The following is a 20,581-nucleotide window of genomic DNA, read 5'->3' as shown; positions in this document are numbered from 1 at the left end:
GCTGAGGGGTTTTGTGGTCTAGATAGTTCAAAACAATAATTTAAAAAACGTATTTGATTCATACTTACCATACATTTAATGAATAACTAATTATTTTTCTCATGTATTAGCAGGCCAAAGGGCCTTCACTTTGACCTTATGAAAGACACTTTTCTATTTAAGGAAATTCTATAAAAGAAGCTTTGGGAAATTGATAATAATGACCATCCACTGTGGAAGACAGCCGGCCTATGAACTTCATATACGTTATCTTTTTAAATTCTCACAATAATCCTGCAAGGTAGTTATTATTGTTCTCCTTTTGCAGTTAAGAGAACTGGAGACACAAAAAAGCTAAGTGAATTATGCAAAGTCATCCAGCTATAAGTGACTTTCTTCAGAGGAAGTTCTTGAAATTCCTGTGCCACCATAAAAGTTACTCTCCTGCTGGATTTTTTATGAGAAGGTGTATATTTCCTAATTTATTCAGATATTCTTTGGCATATATCCTGCTTTGCTGTGCATGTTTATTCTACTGTAAATTTATTCATTCAATCATTCAATGATTGACTAACTCATTCAACAAATATTTATGGAATGCCTCATGTGTACCAGACACTGTGAACTATAACATTGACAAAACAGAGTCATGTCCCCTCCCTCAGGAAGGTCAACAAGTAAATACATAAATATTTTTAAAGCAATAAGCCAGTTGCAGAAAAATGAAGACGATGAGGGAGAATGGAGGATTAAGTGGAAGTGAGGTGTGGAATAAGTGTGCTATTTTAGGTAAGGGGTCCAGGGATGGCTTTTCTGAGGAGACAACATTTGGACAGAGACCTGATGAAGGCAGGAGAAATGCCACAGGGGGAAAGAGGGCAGCAAGTGTGCAGGCCTTCAAGGGAGAAGAAGGAGATGCCCAGTGGGGTTGTAGTTCTGTGAGGGAGGAGTGTGGTAGGAGGTAGATGGGAGAGATAGCCAGGGGCTAGATCACTGCAGGGTTTTGTAGCCTGTGGTGAGAATTTGGGTTTTATTTTAATTGTGATGGGAAACCACTAGAAAAAAAGACGGGGTCAAATTTACATTTGAAAAGAATCACTCTGGCTGCTGCCTGGGGAACCATGTATAAGGGGGCCAGGGTGGCAGCAAGGATACCACTGTGGGCCAGGCAAGGGATGTGGTGGCTTAGATGAGGGTAAGAGTTTTCTTCTAACCCTGACCTAAGATCTATGACTTCCTGACAATAAATTCTAATATTGAATGCCTTTCAGCTTAACAATGTAGGGATCCCAACCTGCCAAAGCTGTGGGCACAGAACAAATAACACATTTTGCATTTTGAGTGTCTCTGGGAAAGGAAGAAAAAATGACAGGCAGAAGGGAACAAAGGGTGTGTATGTGTTTTGCCATTGTCTCTAAAAGTGGATAATGTGGATTCAATTGCCCTCCTCCTTTCAACTTTCATAGTGCTTAATTCTGCCCCACTAATTTTTACATAATCACATGTGGCCTTTCTGTGCAACTTCCCTTTAAGGAAATGCATCTTTTCTTTTTTTTATTCAAAAATAGTAGCAGTTCCTAAAGGGCAGAGACTGTGTTGATATAGTGCTTGTATTAAATGACTGAATTTTACAGTAAGATAGTTGATGTTAAAATGTATACTTTAAAAATGATTAATATTTAGGTAATTTAATAAATGCAATTAAATTGTCCAGTTATTTAGTAAAGTTGAGGGTTGGAAAATATCTTGGCCTTGTTGGATGTCTCCTGGCTCTAATGCATCCTTTCTGAGGATGTTCAATGGACCACTTTTCCACAGGATGTTAATACGTGCTATTTGGAAACAGGCTTTTGTGGTCAGATAGTTCGGGGAGTCTGAGTGAAATAAAATTACATAGGTTTCTCCACTGTAGGACTTCTCAGTGGCTTTACTATGCTAATGTCTATTGTAAATGCGCAAGAAGTGACATAATTTGTAATCTTTCCCTAAAATCTCTGACCGTGAAACTTCTTTCTCATTGAATTTTTTTAGAGAGCATCTCCTGAAACTAGAGTTATGAAAACACATACTTTGCAAAAGGATTTCAGTAAAAATCATGGTAGGTAACGAAATGGGCAGACTTTTCTTCTGATTCTGTTATAAATAAAAAATAAGGCCTATAGCAAGGAAGAATAATTAGCAAAGGCTTGAATTGTCTTTTTCAAACTGATCATCAGAAAGACAATATTTAAATATACTTTTTTATCCTGATTTAGCAAAATGCTGACTGAACTTATCATCTGGTGTGAAGGATAGAATTCGCTTGGTTCAGGCCAGGTGTGGTGGCTCACAACTGTAATCTCAGCATTTGGGAGGCCAAGGTGGGCGGATCATGAGGTCAGGAGATCAAGACCATCCTGGCTAATATGGTGTAATCCTGTCTCTACTAAAAATACAAAAAATTAGCTAGGCGTGGTGGTGGGCGCCTGTAGTCCCAGCTACTTGGGAGGCTGAGGCAGGAGAATGGCGTGAACCCGGAAGGCGGAGCTTGCAGTGAGCCTAGATGGAGTCACTGCACTCCAGCCTGGGCGATGGAGACTCCATCTCAAAAAAAAAAAAAAAGAGAGAGACAGAAAAAGAAAAAAAAATTCACTTGGTTCAAAGTTTTATTTTAGAATCTATTGTTAACTGGTCAATTAATTTGTTGGAGATGTAGCAAAGGGATTGATTCCTTTACCAAACTTTTTTTCATCTATGAAATTTAAAGGCTATGATGGACACAATCCTTCCTGGAAGGTAAAAACCTGTACCAGTTTGCTGTTGGAAGTGATTTCTGCCAATTCACAGTTGTGGTCACTATAGCACTTTATTTTTCAAAATTTCAGCTGGACTTGGAAATATCTAACCCTCTCCAGTTTTGCTTGCCTTTCACGATCATGTGACCAGGAAGCGGCAGTAAGCAGACTACTGTTAAGATGGGACTGCAGTGATTTAGGTATAGGGGCTCTTGAAATTAATCCATAAATATTATTCTGGGCATAGTGAAACATCCAAGCCTATAGCAGTTATGATATGATGTGTGGTTAAAAAGTCAAAAGCAATGGAAACAGAGCATTTAGAGACTAATTTGGTGCTAAATAGGATGGTACTGACCATGTTATAACAGAAAGAGCTGTGTGTTATAACCCAGTGGTTACAACTGAGAGAACATGGAAGTTATAACTGGAAGAAAGATGGGCACCTTTCTTCCATTAGCATTTGTCAGAACCTGGTTGAAAATTACATATGAATAACAGGTATACTTTAAAAGACTATATCCTGAAAGAACTCAGGAAATCATATGAAAGAGGGTATTACACCTCAAGGAACTAGAAGGCAAAAGTACTTTATGTTACAATGAATCTTCTATGCCAGATACAGACTTCCCCCCAATTCAGCTCTTCAACTAAGAGATAAGATCTTAAGAATTGTGGCTCAGTGTTTGGCCTTTATTCAGCTAATTTTAATGTATATTATTTAGAGAATATTAACTGAGCATAATTGGTGATTACACTTGGAACTTATAATCTCTTGTAATACGTTAGCAATATAATATGATTAATTTTTTTCTTTTGGTATAAGCTGCTTTATGGATCTCAGGCAATGAAACATGTATGGCAAGCAAAGTGCTCTCTCAAGAAGGAATTAGTTGATACTTGCTCCATTTTGGTTGGAGAGACCAAGGTGCCAAGAGGCAGAGGCCATGGAAGCTCTTCCTAAGATAGATTCCTGGCTTTGAGATCTTGGGTGTAATTCATTATGTTGAATTACAATACATTGGTTTTGTCATCATTTTGCAAGACCTGTTGTATTAATAGCACCACCTCCTTTGATATGCCTTTCTGAGTTCCCACCGTGGGGAAGTCCAACATTCTTAGTGTAGTACCTAAGACCTTCTGCCTACCACTTCAGCCTGGGCTTCCTTTGGCTACTCCAATATGTCTTGCCTCACCTCTTGCTCCCAACTTTGGGTTTTCATATATACTATTAACTTGACTGTAAAAAATATTCAACTCTCCATTCCCTACTTCCTCTTTGTGCCTCTCTTCCTTTCCTCCAGGCCTTCCTTGGGGGCCTTCCCTGACACCCTTTGCCCCCCCTCAATTTTTTTTTCATTTCTCACCTACCTGATGCACATGCTAACATGCGCGCGCGCACACACACACACACACACACACATGCACAGGCACATTAATAAGTACTTCTCTCAGCAAGACATTATTGTTTATCCTCCCCATCAACTCCAAAGCTCCTTAAAGTAGATGCCTCAACTCTCTTCTTCATTGTTGCATGCCTTGTACCTATCACAGCACTAGGAAAATAATTGCTCAATTAAGTAATGAACTCTCAGCTGAAGCTCCAGAAGCCAGAAGAGATTTGGGGCCTATATTCAATATTCTTAAAGAAATAAACTTTCAACCAAGAATTTCATATCCAGCCAAACTTAGCTTCCTATGTGAAGAACAAATAAGACGCTTCTCAGATAAGCAAATGTTGAGGGATTTTGTTACCACCAGACATGCCTTACAAGAGATCTTGAAAGGAGCACTAAAGATAGAAAAAAAAGACCACTACCAGCTAATACAAAAACACACTTAAACACACAGGACCAGTGTCACTATAAAGCAAACACACTAACAAACCAACATAATAAACAACTAACAGCACAGTGAAAGGATCAAGTCCACTCATATCAATATCCACCTTGAATGTAAATGGGCTAAATGCCCCATTTAAAAGACACAGAGTGACAAGTTGGATAAAAAAGCAAGGCCCAATGGTATGTTATATTCAAGAGACCGATCTCACACATGACACCCATAGGCTCAAAATAACAGAATGCAGGAGAATCTACCAAGAAAATGGAATACAGAAAAAAAAGCAAGAGTTGTAATCCTAATTTCAGACAAAACAGACTTCAAAGCAACAAAGATCAAAAAAGATAAAGACAGACATTATATAATGGTGAAGGGTTCAATTCAATTAGAAGACCTACTTATCCTAAATACATATGCACCCAACAGGAGCACCCAGATTCATTAAAAAAGTTCTTAGAGACCTTCAAAGAGACTTAGATTCTCACATGATAATAGTGGGAGAATTGAACACACCATTGACAATATTAGATTATCAAGACAGAAAATTAACATATTCAGAATCTGAACATAGCACTAGATCAAAGGGACCTATAGATATCTACAGAACCCTCCATCCAAAAACAACAGAATATAAATTCTTCTCATCACCACATGGCACATACTATAAACTTTAATCACAAAATTGGAAGTAAAACATTCCTCAGCAAATGCAAAATAACTGAAATCATAACAAAAAATCTCTTGGACCACAGCACAATCAAATTAGAAATCAAGACTAAGAAATTCACTCAAAACCATACAATTACATGGAAATTAAATAACCAGCTTCTGAATGAATTTGGGGTATATAATGAAATAAGGCAGAAATAAAAAAGTTTTTTGAAACTAATGAAAACAAAGATACAAGATACCAGAATCTCTGGGACACAGTTAAGGTAGTGTTAAGAGGAAAATTCATAGTACTAAATGACCACATAAAAATGTTAGAAAGATCTCAAATTAACAACCTAATGTCATAACTAATAAAACTAGAAAAACAAGAGCAAACATATCCCAAAGCTAGCAGAAGACAAGAAATAACCAAAATCAGAGCTGAACTGAGGGAGATAGAGACACCAAAAAACCATTCAAAATATCAATGAATCCAGTTTGAAAAAATTTTTTCCAATTTGAAAAAAATTAATAAGATAAACCACTAGGTAGACTAATAAAGAAGAAAAAAGAGAAGATTCAAATAAATACAATCAGAAATGACAAAGGGGATATTACCACTGACCCCACAGAGTTATAAACAGCTATCAGAGAATAGTATGAACACCTCTGCGCACATAAACTAGAAAATATAGAATAAATGAATAAAGTCCTGGACACATACACCCTCCCAAGACTGAACCAGGAAGAAACAATTCCTGAACAGACTAGTAATAAGTTCTGAAATCAAGGCAGTAATAAATAGCCTACAACCAAAAAAAATCCCAGAAGCCCACGACCGGATGGATTCATAACTAAATTCTACCAGATGTACAAAGAAGAACTGGTATCATTTTTATAGAAACTATGCCAAAAACTTGAGGAGGAGTGACTCCACCATAATTCATTCTATGATGCCCGTATCATCCTGATACCAAAACCTGGCAGAGACACACACAAAAAGAAAACAGGCCAATATTTTTAATGAACATCAATGTAAAAAATCCTCAACAAAATACTGGTAACTACATCCAGCAGCACATCGAAAATCAAGTAGGTTTTATCCCTGGGATGTAAGGTTGGTTCAACATAAATCAATAAATGTGATTAATCACATAAACAGAACTAAAGACAACAACCACATGATTACCTCAAGAGATGCAGAAAAGGCTTTCAATACAATTCAACACTGCTTCACATTAAAAACTCTAAATAAATTAGGTGTTGATTAAGATCCATCTACAAACAACCCACAGCCAATATGATATTGAATGGGCAAAAGCTGGAAGCATTCCCCTTGAAAACAGGCACAAGACAAGGATTCCTTCTCTCACCACTCCTATTCAACATAGTACTGGAAGTCATGGCCAAGACCATCAGGCAAGAGAAAGAATTTAAGGGCATCCAAATAGGAAGAGAGGAAGTTAAACTATCTCTGTTTGCACACAACATGATTCTATGTATAGAAAACCTCACAGACTTAGCCTGCAAGCTCCTTAGGCTGATAAACAACTTCAGCAAAGTCTCAGGATACAAAATCAGTGTGCAGAAATCACAAGCATTCCTATACACCAACAACAAACAAGCAGAGAGCCAAATCAGAATGCAATCCCATTGACAAATGCCACAGAATAAAATACCTAGGAATACAGCTAACCATGGAGGTGAAAGATCTCTACAATGAGAACTACAAACCACTGCTCAAAGAAATCAGAGGTGACACTAACAAGTAGAAAAACATTTCATGCTCATGGATAGGAAGAATCAATATCATTAAAATGGCCATACTGCCCAAAGCAATTTATAGATTCAATGCTATTCCTATTAAAGTACCATTTATATTCTTCAAAGAACTAGAGAAAACTTTCTAAAAATTCATATGGAAAACCAAAAAAGAGCCCAAATAGCCAAGGCAACCCCAAACAAAAAGAACAAAGCTGGAGGCATCATACTACCTGACTTCAAACTATACTACAAAGCTACAGTAACCAAAACAGCAAGGTATTAGTACAAAAACAGGTACATACACCAATGGAACAGAACAGAGAATGCAGAAATATGACTGCACACCTACAGCTATCTGATCTTTGACACACCTGACAAAAACAAGCAATGAGGGAAGGATTACCTATTTAATAAATGATGCTGGGATAACTGACTAGCCATATGCAGAATATTAAATCTGGACCTCTTCCTTCTACCATGCACAAAAATTAACTCAAGGTGGACTAAAGGCTGAAATGTAAAACCAAAAACTATAAAAACCCTTGAAGACAACCTAGGCAATGCCATTCTAGACATAGGAACAGACAAAGATTTCATGATGAAGACCCAAAAAGCAATGCAACAAAAGCAAAAATTGACAGACAAAATCTAATTAAATTTAACAGTTTCTGCTCAGCAAAGAAAACTATCAATAGAGTGAATAGACAACCTACAGAGTGGGAGGAAATTTTTGCAAACTATGCATCTCACAATTTCTAATATTCAGGATCTAGAAGGAATTTAAACAAATTTACAAGAAATAAAACCAAACAACCCCATTGAAAAGTGGGCAAAGGATATGAACAAGACACTTCTCAAAAGAAGATACACACACAGCCAACAAATACATGAAAAAAAAAAGCTCAATGTCACTGACCATTAGAGATATGAAAATCAAAACTGCAATGAGATATTATCTCATGCCAATCAGAATGGCTAATATTAAGAAGTCAAAAAATAACAGATGCTGGCTAGGTTGCAGACAAAAAGGAATGCTTATACACTGTTGGTGGGAATGTAAACAAACTCAACTACTGTGGAGGACCATGTCACGATTCCTCAAAGAATGTGAAACAGAAATACCATTTGATCCAGCAATCCCATTACTGAGTATATATCCAATGAAATAAAAATAATTCTATTGTAAAGACACATGCACACATATGTTCATTATACCACTATTCACAATTGCAAAGACATGAAATCAACCTAAATGCTCATTAATGCTAGACTGGATAAAGAAAATGTGGTACATAAACACCATGGAATACTACGTAGCCACAAAAAGAATGAGATAATGTCCTTTGCAGGAACATGGATGCAGCTGGAGGCCATTATCTTTAGCAAACTCATGCAGAAACAGAACATCAAATGCCACATACTCTTCACTTAGATGTGGGAGCTGATGGCCGAGTAGAAACAGCACATGTCTGCAGCTCCCACCGAGAGAAATGCAAAAGGTGAGTGATTTCTGCATTTCCAACTGATTCTTTCTTTGGGACTGACTAGGTGGTTTGTGCAAACCATGGAGAGCAAGGAAAAACAGAGTGGGGTGATGGTTAATTTGAGAGCTGGATGGGGCAAAGGGACCTCCCTCCCCTAACCAAGGGAAGCAGTAAGGGATTATGCTACTCACCTGGGGCACTACGCTTTTCCTGTGGATTTTTGCAACCTGTGGATCGGGGGCTCCCTTGTGAGCCTACACCACCAGGGCCTTGGGGTCCCAAGCACAAAACCGGGCAGGCCTGTGGCAGCCGCTCCACTCGGCAACTCCAGTTTGGGCAGACACTGAGCATAATCTGGTGGCTCCTGAAACTCCAGAGAGGCAGGAGACCCATCCACTTCTGTGGAAAGGGGGCTGAAGCCAGGCAGCCAAGCAGCCTTGCTCAGTAGGTCTCACTCCCTTGGATCCCTGCAAGCTAAGACTCACTGGCTTGGAATCCCTGCTGGCCAGCACAGCACCCTGGAGTCTGCCTAAGATGACCAGGTCCCTGCGAGGAGGGGCAACCACTATTACTGCAGTTCTTGTCGGTGGTTTTTCCCTGCCAGTGCTTGGGAGGCTGGGTGGTTTGGACTGGGCGGTATTCCCCACAGCGCACTGTGGCAGATTGTGGCCAGACTGCTTCTCTAGGTGGGACTGGGATCCATCCCTCTTCACTGGGCACGGCATCCCTACAGGAATTCCAGCAACTCCAGGCAGGGATTTGTAGACAGAACTCTCATCTCCCTGGGGGCAGGGGCGGCCATGATCTCAGGTTCTGTGGACTTAATCTTTCCTGACTGCTGGCTCTGAAGAGTCCAGGCAGTCTGGAAGAGGGGGATTCCCAAAGCACAGTGCACCAGCTCCACTAAGGGGCAGCCAGACTACTTCCTTAAGGGAATCCCTGATCCTGTGCCTCCTGACTAGGTGAGACCTCCCAACAGGGGTCATCAAACACCTCATATAGGAGAGTTCCAGCTGGCATTAGGTTGATGCCCCTTTGGGACAAAGCCTCCAGAGGAAAGAGCAGGCAGCAATCTTTGCTGTTCTGCAGCCTCCACTGATGAGACACAGGCAAACAGGGTCTGGAGTGGATCCCCAGAAAACTAGAGCAGACCTGCAAAAGAGGGGCCTGATAGTTAGAAGAAAAACAAACAAAAAGAAAGCGACAACATCATCAACAAAAAAGACCACATGAAAACCCCATCCAAAGGTCAACAGCCTCAAAGATCAAGGGTAGATAAATCCATGAAGATGAGGAAAAACCAGTGCAAAAAAACACTGAAAATTCCAAAAACCAGAATGCCTCTGCTCCTCCAAATGATTGCAATACCTCCCAGCAAGAGCACAGAACTGGGCTGAAGCTGAGATGGATGAACTGACAGAAGTAGACTTCAGAAAGTGGTTACTAATGAACTTGACTGAGCTAAAGAATTATGTTCTATCCCAGTGCAAAGAAGCTAAGAGCCATAATAAAAGATTACTGGAGCTGTTAACTAGAATAACCAGTTTAGAGAGGAAGATAAATGACCTGATGGAGCTGAAAAACACAGCATGAGAACTTCATGATGCAAACACAAGTATCAATAGCTGAATCGACTGAGCAGAAGAAAGAATATCAGAGCTTAAGACTATCTTGTTGAAATAAGGCAGGTAGACAAGATTAGAGAAAAGAGAATGAAAAAAAAAATGAACAAAACTTCCAAGAACTATGGGATTATGTAAAAAGACTGAACCTATGACTGATTGGAGTACCTGAAAGAGAAGGGGAGAATGGAACCAGATTGGAAAATACACTTCAGGATATCATCCAGGAGAACTTCCCCAACCTAGCAAGACAGGCCAACATTCAGATTCAGGAAATCCAGAGAAACCCAATAAGATACTTCATGAGAAGATCAACCCAAGACACATACTCATCAGATTCTCCAAGGCTGAAATGAAGGGATAAATGTTAAGGGCATCCAGAGAGAAAGGCCAGATCACCTGCAAAGGAAAGCCCATTAGACTAACAGTGAACCTCTCAGTGGAAGCCCTATGAGCCAGAAGAAATGGGGTGCCAATATTCAACCTTCTTAAAGAAAATAATTTCCAACCCAGAATTTCATATCTGGCCAAACTAAGCTTCATAAATGAACTAGAAATAAAATCCTTTTCAGACTAGCAAATGCTGAGGGATTCTGTCACCACCAGGTCACCTTACAAGAGTTCCTGAAGGAAGCACTAAACATGGAAAGGAAAAACAATTACCAGTCACTACAAAAACACACTGAAGTACACAGATCAGTGACACTGTAAAGCAACTACATTAACAAGTCTGCAAAATTAGCCAGTCAGCATTATGATGACAGGATCAAATTCAGTCATAAGAATAGTAATCTTAAATGTAAATGGGCTACATGCCCCCATTAAAGGACGCAGAATGGCAAACTGGATAAAAAGACAAGACCCATTGGTGTACCATATTGAAGAGACACATCTTATGTGCAAAGACACCCATAGGCCCAAAATAAAGTTCTGGATGCAAATTTACCAATCAAATGGAAAGAAGAGAAAAGCATGGGTTGCAATCCTAGTTTTCTGACAAAATAGACATTAAACCAGCAAAGATTAAAAAAAGAAAAAAAGACAAGGGCAAAAAGACAAGGGCATTACATAATGGTTAAGGGTTCAATTCAACATGAAGAGCCAACTATCCTAAATATATATGCACCCAATACAGGATGACCCAGATTCATAAAAAAAAAAGTTCCTAAAGACCCACAAAGGGACTTAGACCCCCACAAAATAATAATGAGAGACTTTAATACCCCACCATGAGTATTAGACAGATCATTGAGACAGAAAATTAACAACGCTATTTGGGACCCAAAGTCAGCTCTGGACCAAGTGGACTTGATAGATATCTACAGAACTCTCCACTCAAAAACAACAGAATATACATTTTTTCTTAGAGCCACATGGCACTTACTCTAAAATTTTGTCACATAGTTGGAAGTAAAACACTCCTCAGCAAATGCAAAAGAACTGAAATCATAACAGTCTCTCAGACCACAGTGTAATCATATTAGAACTCAAGGTTAAGAAACCCACTCAAAACCACACAATTACATGGAAATTGAACAATCCGCTCCTGAATTACTTCTGGGTAAATAATGAAACTAAGGCAGAAATAAAGAAGTTCTTCGAAATTAATGAGAACAAAGAGACAATGTACCAGAATTTCTGGGATGCAGTTAAAGCAGTGTTAAGAGGGGAAATTTATAGCACTAAATGCTTACACTGAAAAGCGAGAGAGATCTCAGATCAACACCCTAATATCACAACTAAAAGAACTAGAGAACCAAGAGCAAACAAACCCCAGAGCTAGTAGGAGACAAGAAATAACAAAGCTCAGAGTGGAAATGAAGGAGGTAGAGAGATTTAAAAAACCCTCCAAAAAACCAATGAATGAATCTAGGGGCTGATTTTTTGGGGGGGAAAAAAAGTAAAATAAACCACTAGCTTAACTAATAAAGAAGAAAAGAGAGCAGATTCAAATAAACACAATCAAAAATGATGAGGGGGATACCATCACTGACTCCACAGAAATATAAACCACCACCAAAGAATGCTATAAACACTTCTATGCAAATAAACTGAAAAATCTAGAAGAAATGGATAAATTCCTGAATATATACACCTTCCCAAGACTGAACCAGGAAGAAGGTGAATCTCTGAATAGATCAATAATGAGTTCTGAAATTGAGGCAGTGATCAGTAGCTTACCAACCAAAAAAAATCCCAGGACCAGTTGGATTTACAGTTGAATGCTACCAGAGGTACAAAGAGGGGCTGGTACCATTTCTTCTGAAACTATTCCAAATAATTGAAAAAGAGAGACTCTTCCTTAACTCATTTTATGAGTCCAGCATCATCCTGATACCAAAACCTGGCAGAGATACAACAAAAAAAGAAAAATTCAGGCCAATATCCCTGATGAACATCGATGCAAAAATCCTCAATAAAATACTGGCAAATGGACTCCAGCAGCACATTGAAAAACTTATCCACCATGATCAGGTTGGCTTCATCCCCAGGATGCAAGGCTGCTTCAATATATGCAAATCAATAAACATAATTCATTCCCAAAGCAATTTATAGATTCAATGCTGGTCCCATAAAACTGCCATTGACATTCTTCACAGAATTAGAAAAAACTATTTTAAAATTCATATGGAACCAAAAATGAGTTCACATAGCCAGGACAATCCTAAGCAAAAATAACAAAGCTGGAGGCATCATACTACCCAAGTTTGAACTATACTATAAAGCTAGAGTAACCAAAACAGCATAGTATTGGTACAAAAACAGGCTCATAGACCAATGGAACAGAATTGAGAACTCAGAAATAAAACCGCACATCTACAACCATCTGATCTTTGACAAACCTGACAAAAACAAGCAATGGGGAAATTATTCCCTATTTAACAAATGGTGCTGGGAGAATTGGCTAGCCATATGCAGAAAATTGAAACTGGACCCCTTCCTTATATCTTATACAAAAATTAACTTAAGATGGATTGAAGACGTAAATGCAAAACCCAAAACAGTTAAAACCCTAAAAGAAAATTTAGGCAGTATCATCCAGGACATAGGCATGGGCAATGATTTTATGATGAAATCACCAAAAGCAATTGCAACAAAAGCAAAAATTGACAAATAGGATCTAATTAAACTAACGAGCTTCTGCAGAGCAAAAGAAACTATCACCAGATTGAACAGACAACCTACAGAATTGGAGAAAACTTTTGCAATCTATCCATCTGACAAAGGTCTAATATCTAGAATCTACAAGGAACTTAAGAAAAGTTACAAGAAAAAAAGAACCCCATTAAAAAGTGGACAAAGGACATAACAGACACTTCTCAAAAAAAGACATACATGCGACCAAAAGACATATGAAAAAAAAGCTCAACATCAGCGTATTAGAGAAATGCAAATCGAAACCACAATGAGATATCATCTCTCACGCCAGTCAGAATGGCAATTATTAAAAAGTCAAGAACCAACAGATGCTGGTGAATTTGCGGAGAAATAGCAATGCTTTTACACTGTTGGTGGGAATGTAAATTAGTTCAACTGTTGTGGAAGACAGCGTGGCAATGTCTCAAAGATTTAGAACCAGAAATACCATTTGGCCCAGCAAATCCCATTACTCCTATTACTGGGCACATGCCCAAAGAAATATAAACCATTCTATTATAAAGATACATGCACACATATGTTCATTGCAGCACTATTCTGCAAAGATATGGAATCAACCCAAATACCCATCAATGATAGACTTGATAAAGAAAATGTGGTACATATACACCATGGAATACTATGCAGCCATAAAAAGGAATGAGATCATTTCCTTTGCAGGGACACGGATGAAGTTGGAAGCCATTATCCTCAGCAAAGTAATGCAGGAAAAGAAAACGAAACACTGCATGTTCTCACTTATAAGTGGGAGCTGAACAATGAGAACACATGGACACAGGGAGGGGAACGACACACACTGAGACCTATTGGGGGAGGGCAAAGTGAGGGGAGAGCATTAGGAAAAACAGCTAATGCATGCTGGGCTTAATACCTAGGTGATGAGTCAACAGGTGCAGCAAACCACCATGGCACACATTTACCTATGTAACAAACCTGCACATCCTGTACTCCAGAATTTAAAAAAAAAAAAAAAAGTGGGAGCTAAATGATGGAAACACATGGACACATAGAGGGAAACAACATACACTTAGGGCCTACTTGAGGGGGGAAGGTGGGAAGAGGGAGAGGATCAGGAAAATTAACTAATGGGTAGTAGGCTTAATACCCGGGTGATGAAAGAATCTGTACAACAAACCCCCATGACACAAGTTTACCTATATAACAAACCTGCACATGTACCCCTGAACCTAAATGTTTAAAAGTAAAAATAAAAAAATAAATTTTATTTGTGCAACAATACCCAATGAATGAGGAATAGACTTTTAGTGACAATTGAAAAGGCAATAAACTTAAGGTGTGAAGATATACAGAGAAAATATTTCATAGGATATTCATGTTAAAATATTTCTGTTTTTTCTAGTTTGGGATTTTTAGGAACTTAAAAGATACCCTTTATAAATAGGTGAGGGTTTCACATACATATTTAGCATTTTAGCACAGTGTAACTGTCATTCCAAGGGTAGATGAGAATTGTTATCACTGATTATAATATAATACATTTGAACGTTTTCCTGTGCTGGACAGATATATTTAAATATATATTGACTGGAGATCGCATTGATAACAAACTGTAATTTTTAAAGTACTATAAACCTTTTTGAATGCACTGGCAAAGTATCGACCAACTTGACCATCTTAATTTGATCAGGCTGGGAGTAAACTAGAATAATATTTTTTGTGTGTATCATTGTCCAGTTCTTCCTGAATGAGACCTTTTTTTTTTTTTTTTTTTTTTTTACCCACCTCACTTCTCCCTCTGCAGAGTTGTCACCCCTGGACATTGCTCTCCTATCCAGCAGAACGGTCTTGCCTTTGGTGATTAAAGAGGGCATGGTCATGGACATATGACCTGTGCAGTCACAGGGCCTCTCACTCAGAAGAGCCTGAATCGCTCTTGTCACTGTTTTAAAGTTCGTAATAATTTATCTTTGAACTCGTGTTTCGTAAATTAAGTTCAATGGGGCAGTGGAGCATAGGCTTGAACAGAGGAAATACATACAATGTATGCAGTCGCTGGCCTCCTCATTTGCATAGAGTAGTCATGGTGCCCTCCTGGACATGTTGCAGGGAATTCTCATGGGCTTGCAACGTGAGGAAGTTCAGTGAGACTCAAAGTGAGTACAGAACTTGCTTCTAATGCAAAGCAATGCCATTCTAAGAACCACAAAAGACCAAGTAATCCATCAAGTATTTTTTTATTTGTGTTACTTCCCTGTATTAGCCACCCACTTACGCTGAAAACGATGACATGGAAAAAAAGGGAAAGATAGGGTAACTCATAGTTTCTTTTCCTTAAAGGGAAAGATAGGGTAACTCATAGTTTCTTTTCCTTTCAGCCCTTACTTGCTTATCAATAAGATAAGGGTATTACTAGCATGTGCAAGTGTCAAAAAGCAAAATAAAAACAACTGAGTTCATGCAATGTTTCCACTGTTCTGGCAAGAATAAAATACACATGCATGTATGAACTATGAAAAACAAATTGTGTAATTTCAATGATGCTACATTTAAGTTAAATGCTCCTTGATAAAATTGGCATGATGAACAGTAAAATTCATGCAAATAATGTAAATTTTTAATTTTATCCTGTACTTAGAAAGACATTAAATAGCAAATAAAAACACCATGTCAAGTTGAGAGACCACAGAAAAGAGGACAAAATTTTATTTGAATGCCTTAAATGACACATTTTTTTCTTGCTTTTTACGCAAGGGGCCCCACATTTTCATTTTGTACTGAGTCTTGCAAATATGCAGCTAACTCTGACCACTGGGTCACTGCTGGCAGCCACTGGGGCAGCTAGAGCCTCTAATCTACACTCACCTTTCCGAGCCCTCCTTCCTAGAGAGAAATCACTGGTAGGGGCTTCTTATATTTGCTGAACTCACATGGATGGGGAGGGAGAGTTTAGCTTATTCAGGGAGTCCAGGTGTATCCAGTGCAGCAGTTAAAAAATTTCCAAACACTCTGCTATTTCGCAAGTAGAACTACTAGTCATTACACTGATGCTTTGCATGAAATTGCTGACACCTTGGAAACTGCTTAATGATACATAAAATTCTATATTTCTCTGTGTGGAATGCTCCTGGGCAAGTGGGTATTACTTAGAGATGTATAAATATTGTGCATATTAGCATGAGGAGTCACTTGCAAGTCAGTAATCTTTTTGAACTGTAGAAGAACAAAGAGAAAAAAAATCACAGAGAAATGAATAATTTCATAGGATCTTATTCCATTATTTCTTAACCTTGGAAAGGCAAAACATTTCTATAAACAGGTAACTTTTATTTTATTTTGAGGGCAACATTAAATTAGTTTTCCATTTTACCATTTTATTTTGAAAGAAAAAAGAAATTTGCTTTCATTTCAGAATCCTGAGTGGAACAAGAGATTTTTGAAACCTGGCAAAGCCAGTGCTCACTGCTGCCTGTTTAATCTCTCTCCCCCACTTTGTTCTTTGAGTCAGCTCCATTCTGATTTGCTTCTAATTTATTTTTGGTGCAACAACTCTACGAGCATATTTACAGAGCTATTAATGAGGACAAGTGTCCATTTCAGAGCTACTAGTTGCTACCATTGGTGATCACCTTACACAGTCACAGGGCTGACGTTGTGGAACAAGTTTTATGCTTCAGGTTCTAACAGAAGTTAGAGTATTTGTTCTTTTGCCCGGTGTTATTCTCATGACCTTTAGACACAATTATATTAGTATGGCCTCCGGAAATGCATACATGGGGATTTTGGGGTCTCAGTAAATTGGGTTGAAGCCATTTGTTGCTTGTGAGGGTAATGAATCAGCTTCTTGGGACTTTCACTTTTCATTCACAAACAAAGGTAAGTCTTACCTTCTGGGGTTGTCATAAAGTTTAGATGAGATGTCAGATGCAGAGTTGGGTGTCAGGCATATATAGTAAGCTTCATGACTATTTTTCCTTCTTCTTTTGCCTTCCATGTAAAACTTCACACACACTTAAAAGTTAGCCTCTTATAAATTTTTTAAAAAGCAAAATTTTTGCCATTTGTAAAAATTTTGCCATTGTAAAAATTTTGCCATTTGTAAAAAAAATGTAAAAAATTCGCTTACCCATATATTCACGATGAAAAGTATAAGTCCATCTTTCCACTCTGGTTCCAAACTTCTAGGCCTGAATAACTATAGAGCATGTTTCTGAAAATTCTGTAAGTATATATAAATATCTGTTTATCTAGCTAGCTCCTCATTTTTATCATCACAAATGAGGTCATGTTATACATGCTGATACGCAATTTATTATTGATATTTTTACATAGTAGCCTACAGTTTCCTCATTCTTTTTAACTACTCCATACTATTTCTTATTCTTTTATTCCTTATTCCTTATTCTTTTATTCCTTACTATTTCCTTAATTCTTTTTAACTACTCCATACTATTCCATTTGTTTCTAGCTTTTTGTTATCCCAAACACTGCAGTAGTGGGTATCACCATATGGATATCTTTATCTATCTGGATAACTACTCACAGAGCGTACCTTCCCAGAAGTATAGTTGCTGAGTTGGAGGATGGAAGGATGTATTTATGTGTAACTTTGATTCTTTTCTGTATGTGCCCTCCAACTCCAGTTCTACTGCCCTGTCAAAAGAGCTAATCTAAATAATTTTAAATACTAATTTGATATAATAATAATGACAAGAATATTTTTCTACCCACCTATCTCTTTCTAAGGTTGTTATGAAGCAAAAATGCTGATGATTAAAAGCCTATGCTGACTTTTAATGTGCATATAAAATTTGATATAATTTAAATTGTAATAAGTCAGGATGTGTGACAATAAACTTTATTACTTATCAAGTGAAAGGCCTTGACCCTCTTCAGAGCTGGGAGGGACTAAACTCTCAGGGGAGAGTTTTGTGGAAGATTAGAGGGTTGTTCTGAAATCATTTTACAAGTGTGAACACCTCCTTTGTAAGTACTAATGCCATAAACTACAAACCTTCTCCAGGGTCCTTTTCACTGAAACCTTGCTGAATCCTAAACATAAGGAGCAAACATAGGGTAACACAAATGAGGCACTCGCCTGGTGGGGCCTTCCATAGTATTATGCAACCTGGTCACAAAGGGAGATACTCATGTTTTTCTCAAACTTGGTGAACTTCCCTAAGTGGTTTTAGAAGCTCAAATTACAAACAGCTTCCTACTTGTCTTTGAAAACCATCCTTCCTATGAGTGTTGAGTTATTGCTGATTGAGTCTTATCCTTGGGTTTTTCTGTGTGCTCGCTGACAAGTCCTGGATCCAAGGAAAATACAGAGAAATGCTCTGAAAGCAAACCTGTTTTTACCCATAAGAAAACGCCATTATTCAGTGGCTGCCATGGACTCAGGGGAACAATATGTGCCTTTCATTCCTCTATTTTCCTAACTGTCCTCATTGTATCTGCCTTGTCTGTGAATGGGTTCCACCATGCAGGAAGTGACATGGCACAGTGCGTTTAAAAATATTCCTTATTTTCGTTCAGTTGGGTAGCACCACGTGTCCAACTCCAAAACAAGAGGAAGGTCATGGTAATCCACATCACAGTCAAGATGGTTCATTAATCCCCTGATTAGGTCATCTGAACAAACTTTTGCAATTGAAGTAACGTCATAAATTTAAATCTTGTGCTCTCAAGTCAGATTTTTCTCTAAGAACCTTTTTGGGAGTGTTTATAAAATTCATAGGTAAAGAATATCACCCCTCTTTTCCCAGAATGTTTTTGGTCACCTTGATAATAAAACAGCTATGACATATTGAGTGGTTATAATGTGCTCAACTCTTTGTGCACACGATCTAGGAATTTTACAACTCTGAAAGGTGAGGATTATTATGCCTGCTTATAAATGAGGAAATAGAAAGTCAGAGAAGTTTAGAAATATTCTCAAGGTCACATAGTTAGGTTAAACTTAAATCTGTCAGGCTTCAAAATCTAGGTTTTTCTATTACACTAGCTCATCTTTCAAACAAAAGGGCCCCTATGATTGTAAGGTTTAAATTTTTAACGCTTAAACTTGGTCCCCAAAGCAAACACTGCCTTCACAAATCTGTGTCCCCAAGGAAAGAGTCTTCTTTTCCCACTTCCCAATAATTCATAAATCATATTAAATTCCAATCTGTTCATTGATTTTTATATCAGATTAAAATAAATGGCTAGAAAGATTTTTACTGCATTTGAAGACTATGTTTGGGATTATCTCACCTGATTCATAAGCTAATGTGAATTTTATGCATTGGGGACCCCCAAAAAGATACAGACAGTGATCATCTGGATAAACAAACTGGGGCATCCAGGAAAGACCTGCAGAGGAAACCCAGAGAACAGAGAAAACAGAGCAGGTATCCTATAGGAGCCCCAGGCTAACATTAAGAGAGCATACCCCATGCAAGTGTGACTTGCAGTTGAACTGCTGCTTCTTCTTTTACTTTACTTTAGGTTCTGGGATACATGTGCAGAATGTGCAGGTTTGTTACATAAGTATACATGTGCCATAGTGGTTTGCTGCACCCATCAACCCGTCATCTAGGTTTTAAGCTCCATATGCATTAGGTATTTGTCTTAATGCTCTCCCTCCCCTTGACCTCCACCCACTGAAAGGCCCCAGTGTGTGATGTTCCCTTCCCTGTGTCCATATGTTCTCATTGTTGAACTGCTTCTTATATGGGCAGTTCTGTGTGTTGTGCTCTGGAATGAATTACAGCTGGAATTTATTTACTTAAGTATGGTTAATTATTTTATAATATTTTGGATTATTTTATTAGTAACACTCTGGGTTCTCTCTAGTTGCGAAACTTGGCTTCCCTCTCTCAGGATTAACTAATCATTGCCTTAAATTCCTCTGTTTCTTCTGATTATTAAGGTGTGTGTGATGGAACTATGCTAAAACACCAGCAGGCATCATGCATGGCCATGCGTTAGGAGGTATTGATGGTTAACAGCTAGGGAGACACTACATCTCAAGCCAGGAGAGTCCTCATTTAAATCTGTTGTTTGTGCCCAGTTATTAATGATGCCCTCTTCCTCTTTCAGAAGTCTCCTAGTTTAGACAATAAATTATATGGTCACCCTAACATTAGCTACCATGAATCTGCAAAATCTGAGTTGAGTCCAGAGAGGTCATCATGGCCCAGAGACCAGACTTCCAAATACTGGAAGCTTTAACAGCCTACCTCACCACCCTTGCTCCAGGTGACAACCTCTCCTTCAGGAGCTGCCCACTAGGAGTGCGAGTCAGGAGCCTCTCTTGCCAGAGCAGGCAGAATTTCTCCATCCTGAAGCCTAACAAGCCATAATG

This window comes from Colobus angolensis, unplaced genomic scaffold, assembly GCF_000951035.1.
Source record: "Colobus angolensis palliatus isolate OR3802 unplaced genomic scaffold, Cang.pa_1.0 Scaffold245, whole genome shotgun sequence".
Classification (NCBI taxonomy): domain Eukaryota; kingdom Metazoa; phylum Chordata; class Mammalia; order Primates; family Cercopithecidae; genus Colobus; species Colobus angolensis.
The sequence above is the reverse complement of the archived record's forward strand: the minus strand, read 5'-3'. Positions refer to the sequence as shown.